Source organism: Pararge aegeria, chromosome 13, assembly GCF_905163445.1.
Source record: "Pararge aegeria chromosome 13, ilParAegt1.1, whole genome shotgun sequence".
Classification (NCBI taxonomy): Eukaryota; Metazoa; Arthropoda; class Insecta; order Lepidoptera; family Nymphalidae; genus Pararge; species Pararge aegeria.
Window position 1 is genome coordinate 5,700,655 of NC_053192.1, and position 12,500 is coordinate 5,713,154.

Genomic DNA, 12,500 nt, shown 5'->3' on the forward strand with positions numbered 1-12,500 from the left:
GGCATTATATGCATTATATGCTATGGCATATAATACGTTAAAATAATGTTCTCAGGACAGAGACCAATAAATTGCTTCCTCTTGATACTTTCGACTTGGTCCAAGTTAAGCCGGCGCAATAAAGCCACACAACCCTCACATGAAATTATGGATCTATCTTAACATATCATAATATCTTTAGATATAATCCATAACTCCATGTGCCGTATGGTGACGGTAGATCAGAACAGTGTTGCTACCATCCCACTACTTTCTACGGTCGTCGTAAGAGTATTATAGCAGTGTACGGGCAGCAGCGTCTTCTATGCTACTACTACCTTCTACTCTGATCATCAACCCGTCTGATCAGCGTAATGATTATAGGCAATCCTTCGCGTTGGAAAAGGCAGGGGATTGTTTATGCCATTGATGAATTATTTCAGACAGCCTACCAATTTAATTTAATTTATTTATAACAGACAACAAAAAAGTCATTCTCGGGTTAGTAATAATAGTAACATAACACTGTGTAAAGACTTATCTATTTAGCAACAATGAAAGTAAATAAATTTATATACCTACTATAGTCGTAAAAATGTAATAGGCCCGTTTTGACATTTGTGCAAGACCATAGAATGTAACTTGGAACGAAACTGAAAGAAACAAAAAAATAAAAATCAATTACATACAGTGTTTTAAAAAATACGTAAATTTTTTTGGGACGTTAAATAATACGAAAGAATCTATCGCGAGTATTCTTTTTGCGCTTACTTCATAGTAGCATGCAATTTATAATTGTTGCGAAACGTTCCGAAAACAGTTACGTTCTCAGTCTTTTTTTTTTTTATACTAGAGCTGTAACCATTTTTTTACTGAATATCGAAATTATATATTGTGTAGTTATTTTTACTGCAACGAATGAGCTTGGTTCTCAAAATGGGTTCTAAATAATGAGTCTGAGTTGATGTATCTGACCAAGCGGCACATGACTGAAGCGTCCCCGCGCGCACTGCGCAGTTTTTCGTTCCTCATCTTGTAAAGTTGACTGTGCGCTCGTTTAAGTTTGATATATATTGTTTACTTTTACGTTAACTATGGCTCTTCTATTTTGGACATTAATTTAAACATAGTGATTTGACTCGATTTTTGTGTTTGTTTTTATATAGTACTAACTCTGTTTCAACATGTTGAAAAGTGGACGTATAATCAACAGCCAGTTACGCGTATTGGTTGTGAAGTTAAAGGAATACTTTGAACGAATTAACACTTTACAATACATAATAATATCAATCCAGTACTGATACAAACTTGAATTGATTTATCGTGAGTATCGAGTACAGAGTCTTATGGTTCCATAACTAGTTACGTCGCGATGACAAATGTCAAAACGGGCCTATTATATTTTTACGACTATAGTATTCCGGTTGATAGTCAATTCCTGTTACAAAGTTTTGCGATCACAATATATACTAATAAATAATTATAAGATTTCCATCCAACATATTTTTTGGTTTGTATTTAAATATATTACGTTTTGAATAAGCCCACTTAACACATTTTTCTTTTAATATGCGGTTTACGCAGTTGACGCCGCAATGAGTTAGTATTTGTACTATGTCGGGGTTTAAATAAATATACTACGACAAGACACACATCGCCACCTATCCCCAAAGTAAGCGTAGCTTGTGTTATGGGTACTAAGATGACTGATGAATATTTTTATGAATTATATATATATATAAATACTTAGAAAATACATATAAACACCCAGACACTGAAAAACACTTAACGCTCATCACACAAACATTTTCCAGTTGTGGGAATCGAACCCACGGCCTTGTACTCAGAAAGCAGGGTCGCTGCCCACTGCGCCAGTCGGCTTTGTAAACCCAAATAAAGAAATAAATAAAAGAGAGGAAAAATTAATAATTATGTTAGTATCTTATAACTTACAACATCGAGTCCTCTGACAAAGTATAATAATGGGAAGACTGTACATTTGACCAGCAATTAAAAGCAGGATGCTTTTGCTCCCAAGCGCCCTGTTTAGCAGCGATGCGGTTTTCTTAAGCCAGATGGCGTCGAAGCCATCCGTTAGATTTCCACAACCCACCCTGAACGAACTATTGTATTGGACCCGCAGAGCGCTGTGAGCCTTCTGCGTGTACCTGAACCACAGGCTCGCCGTGTATAAGGATGTACAGCATACGCTTTGAACAGTTAAATCTGTACATGTCTGTACTTTCTGTGTTCATTACGTCAAATGAGTCGAACTCACCTTGACAATCGATAGTTCTTTTTTCAAATTAATATTTGCCTGTATCTTTGCCCCGGATCATATCGGTATTAAGCTAATATTTTCATTCTCATTATGAAGGAAGGTTTTAAGCATAAACCTATAATAGCTCCTAGCAAATATAGTTTAATCGCATAATAAGCGAGTGCAGTGTGGCCTAGTCGTGAAAGCTCAAATCTATTGATTGAGAATCAAGAGCTCCGAATTAACTTGCCTATATCTTTGTCCCTATGCTACGGAGAGCACTAAACTAATATCATCGTTCCCTGGAAACTTTTTATTATTTCTATCATTTATTCTTTTTCATATCTTTTTTTGAATTCTTAACAATTCTTAAAAAAAATTATAAAAAAAAACACCCACCGCCGCTTGCGGGGCTATTGAATTTCCAAGCAACCGGCGGTCAGGGCTCCAGAGTAAGGAACCTCCTCACAATACGCGCCGTTTCATTATTATTATAATATTATATTATTCTAAATATAAGTCTTTTTAAAGAATACCCCTCTTATACGTGTATTTTATTAAGTTCGAGCGAATTTCTCTGCAATATCAGTGCCTTGCCTTGCCTAACTCTTAAGTGCATCAACTTTGAAGGTCACCTATCACAAAAAATGAGTCAAATATTCTTAAGCATCGATATATCATACGAAAGCTTTTTGGACCTAAAATTCTTTCCATGTCACTTCTCCTCTCGCAAAGAAGAGGGGGTATTAGAGCATAAACTCACCACGCTGCTCTAATGGGGATTGGTGAGCTTTAACAAGTATTGTCAATTTTTTTTTTATAATAACCGGGACCGACGGCGTAACGTGCTTTTCTAATACCGAGATACTGAGAATTCTTTAACAGAGAAAACCAACTTTTTGCCCTACCCGGGATTCGAATCCAGAAACTCGTGATTCGTGGTTAAACATGCAAACGTCTAGACCGAGCAGTTCTTTCAATTTAGTTTGAAAAAACAACAATAGACTTTACCTTACAAGCAATGGTAATAAGTTCTCCTTCACGAAACTTCTACAATTTGTAATTTCGTAGCTTTTTCGTACTAGACTTGATTCGAAGCAAACAACAGATTTTTGCTTCCGTTTTCTCAACGCATAGTTTCAATTTTAATAGCTAAGGCACTTTTATATAGCTATTCGAATATATAAGTTGTCAGAATCGATAAAAGAAATTAATCTTTCGTTATAGAAGAGAAAATAGCACGTGTGGCTATTAGTACCAAGATTGTTTTTTTTTTTTGAAAGGTCAATTACCCGGGAATGTTCTTAGCTGTGTTTGATGAAAATCGGTTCAAGATAGACGCCGCCACAAAATGGCGGATTACATATTTTTTACAACTCCACAACACACAACTTGGGTATCAATATATTATAATAATAATTAAATTGAATATTTCAATGAATTTTGTAGCGTGAAGTGAGCGCTGCCTATGAGTTCTATCGTGCATTAATTAATGACAAGTTTGCTTGGAAGCATCCGGCTCCGCTTTCATCCCTCACAAGATGGAAAAATGAATAATAAAATGTAAATTGTTGATGTTGGGAAAGAGCAACTGCTGAGTTTCTTGCCGGCTTCTTCTCGGTAGAATCTGCCTTCCGAACCGGTGGTAGAGTCACTACAAACAGACATACTTGACGTTTCAAAAGTGCTTATATTAGGCCTATTGAAATAAAAACAATATCGTCAACAACAGCCTCAGCCCCAAATATTTTTTGTAAAAACTAGAATCTATGTTACTAATAGGTTTTAAATATTTTCTAGGTAGCTATTTGTTTTCACCATTCCTGTAGCCCAGTTTAAAATTTTAACGTACAGTATCTAGATAGAGTTTTTTCATTTATAGATCTTATATTGTTATATAGTTTTGTATAGTTTCTATGTGTTTTTATAAGGGTCTCGTTGCCAAACACAAACAATGAAAAAAATAAGTCAAAAATAGCTTATCTCTTATGGGATCTTATAGATCTCCCCTAGATCTATCACAGACATTCTTTAGAGTAATTATGTGGTACATTTTTGGGCTTTTGACATGAATTTTTCTACGTTAAAGATTAACATGAAAGTGGGTTAAAGTGTACCTTTATTTGAGCATCACCCACATACACCCACAATTTCACCCACGCATACTTAGTGTCAAAGAGTGCGGAGCAACCTGAGCGTAACAGTTCTAAGCTCTGCAAGTTATGTCGGTAAGATTAGTGGCATTTTATGTTCTACCCAGACATGTGAACTGTGAAATGTAGAAGTTATAAAGTTTAGCAGAGTGGAACAACGTGTCTGCCTCCCATCTTTATTGTGTTATGACTCGTAGCGTGATATTAAATTGTCTGCTTAACATCATACTACGAACATTCCTCAAGAATTTGGCTATATTATCTAGAGATAAGCGCGTTCACACAAACAAAAAACGATTGATAGCGTAGAGTTTCTGAAATCCATATCTTCCCCTGCTGAATTCGTTAGACCCTGGTAATCATATAATAATATACTATATAATAATTCTAAAAAATCCTATCTTGCTCAACGAATACACTCTTAAAAATTTTAAGTTTACACTTTTATAGTTATACATACAAAATATTGAAAAGAGACAGATAATTCGGATTCACGGATATACACTTCAATTTTATTCATTTTTATAAATGCAGTAAATATTGGCCAATAAACACGACGCTTCTTACAAAATATAGACAACTCATAATGGGAAAACTTTAACGAAGAAGTAACTGAAAGTTTACGTTCAAAGTATTTGTTCAATTTATTTGCGGTGGAAACAAGGTCCTGTTTGTTCAAGTTTGAAGCATATAATGCTTTCAAAGTTTCTAATAAGCTTGTGTTGCTTGCGGTGTTTTTGAAACATTGTTATTATTTATATTGCGGTTTTTAAGAGGCCAATAAATAGTTCGCTAGAACTAATAATGTCACAATCTTACTCACTGGAATACAAGGTATTGATAGGTCTAACTTAGGTCTAACTAGCACATGTAGATTCACATTGTGGAATTAGGTTTTTTTTTTTAATATTTAAATAGTAGGTTCAGTGTATATAGTCTCTCCGTCCTTATCTAAGTTTACCCTCTTCTTCTCTTCTATCTCTCTCTCTCTCTTCGAGAACTCTTTCCGAGAGCCAGCCTGATTAAGCCTTAGAATAAAAACCTGCTTAAATTATTTATTATGTAATGAGAAATTTTGATACAAATTTAAACGAATCAACGAGATAAGTTCTGTAAATGTTTTCTATTCTTAATTAAGCAAATAATTACGAGTATTCTGGAATCTAGGTCAAAACTGGAAATTGTAAAGTTTTTATGATCCTTTTTCACACATTCACGATATATTCGCTACCAACGGTTAGAAGGTTCGATTACGTATCACAAGGTACGAGGTTCGTTTTCAAGGTCGGGCCTAAATTTATGGCCAGTGATATCCTAATAGGTTTAACACTTCATACCCCTTCTTGCATTCTTGTACATAAAAACGCATATGCTTTTACTGAAAATAATAAAATATCACTTAATTCAACGAGAATTTTTTGTATTCCTTGTTTTCGCTGCAACGCCGTAGCAAAATTGCGATGCCGTAGCAGCATTAACTTCGTGAACTTCATGTTGTCGTACGTTACTAGAGCGTTTGTTGCGCAAGAACATTTTTTCTGTTTACAAACAAAACGAGACTCTTCTTTCGCGAACCAAATATTCAATCGCGAGTACTTTAGGAATTTGTTTTTAAGGACTAATCCATTGATATCAATGGATAAGTCCTTAAAAACAAATTTGTTTGTATCGTAACTAATCGAAGAGTTATGTTTTGCTTCCGTGAACATTTGCAAACTGCCTGGGACTCGCAAGGCAAATGCTCCCGGTATGTCCAGCCATCCCTCTACCTACCTTTTCGTTTTATTTTTAGTTTTCCTAATCCCAAGGTTGCGTGGCTGCCTAGCGATAAGGCCGCCTTTTGTATCCTACTACGTGTTTGAAGTGTCTGTTCTTTTTAATTTTCTGAACTTGATGTGGAGTGCAATTAACTCTTTATTTGTATGTATAAATATTAAACAAATAACTACTGCCCATTATAAAAATGTGGTGGGATTTTCCCTAAGCCCTCCTCATTAATCGACGGCCGACTGGCGCAGTGGGCAGCGGCCCTGCTTTCTGAGTCCAAGGCCGTGTGTTCGATTCCCATGTTTTTCAGTGTCTGGCTGTTTATCTTTATATTATAAGTATTTATGTATATTATTCATAAAAATATTCATCAGTCATCTTAGTACCCATAACACGAGGTATAACATCGCATTCTTTGGTGCTAGATGGCGATGTGTGTATTGTCGTAGTATATTTATTTATTTATTTATTCAATCTGGGAGGAGACTCGTGCCCTGTAGTGGGTCGGCAACGCGTTGATCATCTTGAACCAATTAAATATGTATGAAATCGCAAACCAATTCGTTTAAATAATAATATTCATTTTAAGCTCCGACATAAGTTACGTTCCTGTAAATTTTCAATAAGCAGCTGGAAAATGGAAAGAGATTTTCGTTACACCATTTGAATAATAAAGCGGGGTTCAAACAGGGTTCAAACAGGGTTCAAAGGCGGTTAATTGAATAACTTGGGTCTCCAAGGCAGCTTGTTAAGTTTGAGGGCTTTATGTACGTAAAAATCACAAAACATGATATTAGGATTTACAATAATCATATAATTTAAAAAGTAAAAAACTGCGATTTTCAATATAGTTAAAAACTATTACTAGACAAGCCGCTTGTGGTGGCGGCCATCTTTGATTTTAAATTTGACCATACTATTCTACTAGGCAAACCCTTTCATTTGATATGAGGAGCAGTTGCAACTGTATTCTGATCGGTCTAATCGTCATCACGCCACAACAATCTGTTTCCGTTATATATAAAAGAAAAAAAAACACACAATTATGATATAGTTGGGAATTTTGAAAAGACGTTGCCTAGATTTTTCTATTACATCCAGTAAGCCAAACGTTAAAGCGGCGTATATTGAAATTCTGTTTATATTCGTTGATCGCATATGCGACTTCGCGACAATTTTTACACCCCATAAAAGTTTAAGCTATATAAAATTCATGACCGGTTCATATTTTGGTCGATCTTATAGGTAAAGGCATGGTAAAGGCTATTTCTGTGCGTTTCGACCTTCAGACGTCATTAATGAGCGTAATGTATTTATTGATTTACTGTTTCCTTTGAGCACGTCCATTGTGGTTTATGATTATGTGTGTTACGAAAAATAGCTTTAGACGTGTACGCCACCTGGTGCTAATGGCTTATGATTGCCCATAATCAAAAATACTTACATGTAGCTATTTGAGCCAGAAAATTTAAAGTGAATAGGCATCGCTACCAGTTACCTACTGCTTTCACCAACCCGTCTGCTCAACGTGGTTATTAGGGACAAACCCTCCCCTTGGGAGAGGCCTATAGTCCAGCAGTGGACTCTTATAGGCTATTGATGATGATGATCATCTACGTATATATGTAAAAGAGAAGCGGCGATAGTCGTAGTTAGAACTTCGGCCTTCCTTTCGGGGCAACTTAAATATAAAATAAATAAATATACGACGACAATACACGAATCGCCATCTCGCCCCAAAGTAAGCGTTACGTTACGTTACGTTACGTGTTACGGATACTAAAATGACTGATGAATATTTTTTTATGAATGACTGAAAAACATCTATGTTCATCGCACAAACATTTTCCAGTTGTGGGTATCGCTTTCTGACTCCAAGGCCGTGCCTTGGAGTCAGAAAGCAGGGTCGCTGCCCACTGCGCCAATCGTCCGTCTCGACTTAGTTCAATCCTTGCACGACCTCCTAACTTTTCGGAGCTAGGTGCGTTTATAGCATTTAAATAGAATCCGAGAACATGAAAAACTCCCAAGGATGCAAGGTTTCCTTCAACGTTGTAGCAAATGATTTTTAATTTCTTCCAACGCATCAAACTCCGAAAAGTGGGAGGTGCGTGCCGAGGATCGAAATTGGTCCCCAGAACAGGAAGCCGAAGTCTTACTCACTAGACTATCGCTATTTCAGTGTTCACTGAAACCAATTTTTCTTATCTCACTTGTCGAGAAAATAGACAAGCTCAGTACGCTCCCCAGTGACGTCGGTATAAATAGATGTGTTTTAGTGAAAATCGATGCAATTTTAGTATAGCAATGCGAACTCTCAGCACTGCACGGCCCGGTGACACGCTAACCTTGGCACGGCACATCGATCACATATTAAACATGTTTGCGTGACATTTTTTCTTTCCATTGCAGCTAGGCTGAGGTAAACAATATTTTCTTTGCACGCTTTCATATCGTATCTACTTCAAATTACGACGGAGGCCAAATTTTCAGTTACATGTTTTGGTCCAGTTGTCTACGAATGGAATTACTAAAATGTTGATGTGTTATCATCATCATCATCAACTCATCACAAGCTAACTACAGACCGCGGGTCTCCTCTCAGAATGGTTTACCGTTGTCTATGACGCGGTCCCGGTGTGGTTTAGAAGACTTCACATACCTTAGAGAACAGTACGGGGAACACTCAGGCATGCAGGTTACCTCAAGATGTTTTCCTTCACCGTAGTGATAGAGAGTTGCGTTCCGGTTATCGTCGATCTCGGTTCTTTCGAAAGGGAAGCCGGAGCATTTCCAACTAGGATATCACAGCTTCCCGCTGCCACGTACTCAACTACCAACTACCTCTATGCGAAAAACTTGTTGATCTTTTATTCAGTGAAGCACAAAAACAATACTATCCCATTAGAACTGTACCTTTTCCTGGAATGCAAAGTAGCCCACTGTGATAATAAAGACTTTAATCTATCGCTGTGCTAAATTATTTCCATTCCGTTCTGTCAGCAGTTCTAGTGTGATTGAGTATCAAACATTATATATAACTTAAACTGTACAAACTTTGGCATTTATAATTAGTATAGAAGTAGATATGTATTTTTTTCATTCCACTACAATTTAAGTCTAAAATGGTTGCGGGCTAACCTGTTAAGGAGTTAACAGGTAGTTAGTCATACCCCTAATGGGGTTTTTTCATGTAGACCTACCATCACAGGCAGTTATGAAGTTTTAATTCATATATTAGTACCATTATACGGAGGTGATGGTGATAACTACATTCGTTTACTTGAAACTAAACCTAGGAGGTATCTTCTAAACAAGCGCGTCCCATCTAAGGCCACACTTTTCATCAGGTGAGATTGTAGTCAAGCGCTAGTCTATTACAGTTACAAAAAAAGGAGCCCTGGTCTAAGAGCCCACTAAAAACTTACGTCATAAACGTATAAACGTCGTTTAGAAACATGGAACATCTTTTTAAGTACACAAACGAGGGTTTGGTTTTTCTCTAACAGATTTATTATGAGCATCTGTGTAGAGCTTACAACGTACATGTTTAAATATAAGGGCCTATTATGTGTAACGTCCGCCCATCCGATAATAGGATTAAGAAAAATACGGATCAGACTTCCGTGTTTTATGCATAAGTCATGGAAGTAACTGCCTCGTGGGCCTAGTGGTGGTGAACAAGCTCACAAGTCACGAGGGACATGAGTTTATGAACAGGTATTGGGTTCAAGGTGGTACTTTGTACCAGCATGAAGCTTGGCAATTGGCGGTCTTTAATGCCTCGCAAAGCACGTTAAACCTTCAGTCTTGCGTCTCATCTCTTTCCGGTCGAGTCGGATCTACCTTCCCATCCGACCATGGGATTGAGAGAATAGAATGTGCAACTGTGCACCGTAAAATCTCCCGCGTAGTTGGAAAATCTCTCTGGAGATTTACCAAACTTGCTAAAATCGTTCTCTTCTGGGAAACTGTTTGTGAGTGGTAATGGAAGGAATAATACCTACTTGCAGTACGAATGTTCATATTAGTAGGTCCATCACATAACATCAAACCATTACCGGCCCACTACAGAATACGGGTCTCCTTCCACAATGAGAAGAGGTTAAGCCCGTAGTCCACCACGCTGGCCCAGTGCGGATTGGTGGACTCCACATACCATTGAGAACATTATAAATAAATAAATAAACTCTCAGGCAAGGTTTCCTCACGATGTTTTCCTTCAGCGTTCAAGCAATATGTTAATTACTTAAAACGCACATAACTTAGAAAAGGAGGTGGTTAGAGGTGCGTGCTGGGATTCGATCGAACTAGCCCCCCGAAGGTGAAGTCGAGCTCCTACTCAATGCGCTATCACTCTATCAGCCGTGGTATAATTACCTATTATTATTAGGTAATAGGTATTAATAGCCCGGCTGAGTAATTGACAACCTACACCATTAAACATGTAATTGGTATACGAGTTTTACGCCGATGATGTTGAAGGCCTACTGGCGCAGTGGTCAGCGCTGTGGTGCTGTGATTATGAGTCGCGTTGGATTTCCAGCATTTTTTCATTAATTGAGAAATTATAATTTCAAATATTTTTTTTGGTCTGGTATGGTGAGAGGCTTCGGCCGTGGCTACTTACCACCCTGCCATAAAATATAACTCCTAATATACCACTAACAGCAGTGGCGTGCATAGAGGGTATGCACAGGGTATGCAGATGATATAAAGTGAAGAAAATCTCCAGTACGAGTTACAAATATTTAAGGGTAGGCTTTTTATTACCCAAACAATGCCTATCCTTAGGTTTTTTATAACTCGCTTTGGAGATTTTCTTCATTTTATATCATCTGCATACCATGTGCATACCCTATATGCACGCCACTGACTAACAGGTTAGCTCGCTTCAATCTTAGACCACCAGCGGGCTAGCACAGGCAGGAGACCAAAATTATATACCCCGATTATATCCCCTGACAGATTTAATTAACGTGTCCATCTGCTAAATCACGGAAACATGGAATAGGAGAAGTTTACCCTCGTTTATTATTACACATATATTATGGTGTGGTGTTTCCACTTGTTTCCACATGATCTTAAAGTTGTAAAACTGTGGGAGAAGATAAATTTTGATTCTTTTCCCGGGGAGATGAATATCTCTTGCCCATGCTAGCCGTGCTGGTAAGATTAGAGTCAAGGGCCAATTTGTCATCATCATCATCATCATCAGCCTACCGACCGACCCACTTCAAAAAAGGTTCTCTTCTCAGAAGAGCAAGGTTTTGTTCGTAGATCACGCTGTACAAGTGCAGATTGGAATAGTCTTCAATAAAAAAGTTTCGGGAATCAGCTTGTATTGATATATCACACGCACGTGACTGGAACGTTATATGACGCCGTAATGTTACGTGATCTCATTGTGATATTTAATACTCGAACTTGTTCTCATTAGGTCGTGAAACGTGAATCTGACACTGTAACCTAGAGAACGTGTCACCTACGCAGTAGTGCGTCTAGAACAGACATTAGCGACGAAATGCATTCTCGTTCATTGGTTTGAAATATGTTCCTATATGTATTGCAAGAGGGCAAGAGGGGGGTCACCTACTCGTTGGACAGATATGGTGACATCGTTGACCCAGACAACTGTGGTGGAATGCTTCCGACACGCTACCAACCGCCAAAAGTGGAGAAGACTCGCGCGGGAAGCCGTAAAATCCAATGACGCCATGGAATTCATCTCAGCAGCCAAGACCACTCTGCCAAGAGTGCACGACTAAGAAGAGAGAAGAAGATGTATCTATTATAGAAGTCTTTATTTCACATGAAAAAAAAACAAATCAAAGAAAATAAATAAATATATATGCGCAAAGGTGGCCTTATCGCTTGAAGCGATCTCCTCCAGACAAACTTTGGTTGATGAAGCATGTTTGGTACGGAAAACGAAATAGTGCAACATTCAATTTGAAAATAAATAAATCTAGGAAGTTCTATTGTAAATCAGAAATTGTGAGCGATTACACAATCCAATTGCGACACCTGGTCTAGAACTAGTTAATTTTTTCTATAAATCAGAAAGAAATGGTTTGTGTAGTTATTACTAATTAGCTAGCTACGATATATAAAACGTTTTATAAGCACTTGTTTATTGTTACGTGGTCTGATTGAGACAGCAGATAAGCGAGCTTTTTCTCACTACGCTGTGAAACGTAAACCTGACATTGAAACGTAGACAGCTGGTCTCCTACGCGACGGGTTTAGAACAGACGCGTTTACATTAGCAACGAATCAAGTTTATAGGTTTCTGTTTTAAAATATGTATCTAACCAGTGGCGTGCATATAGGGTATGCAG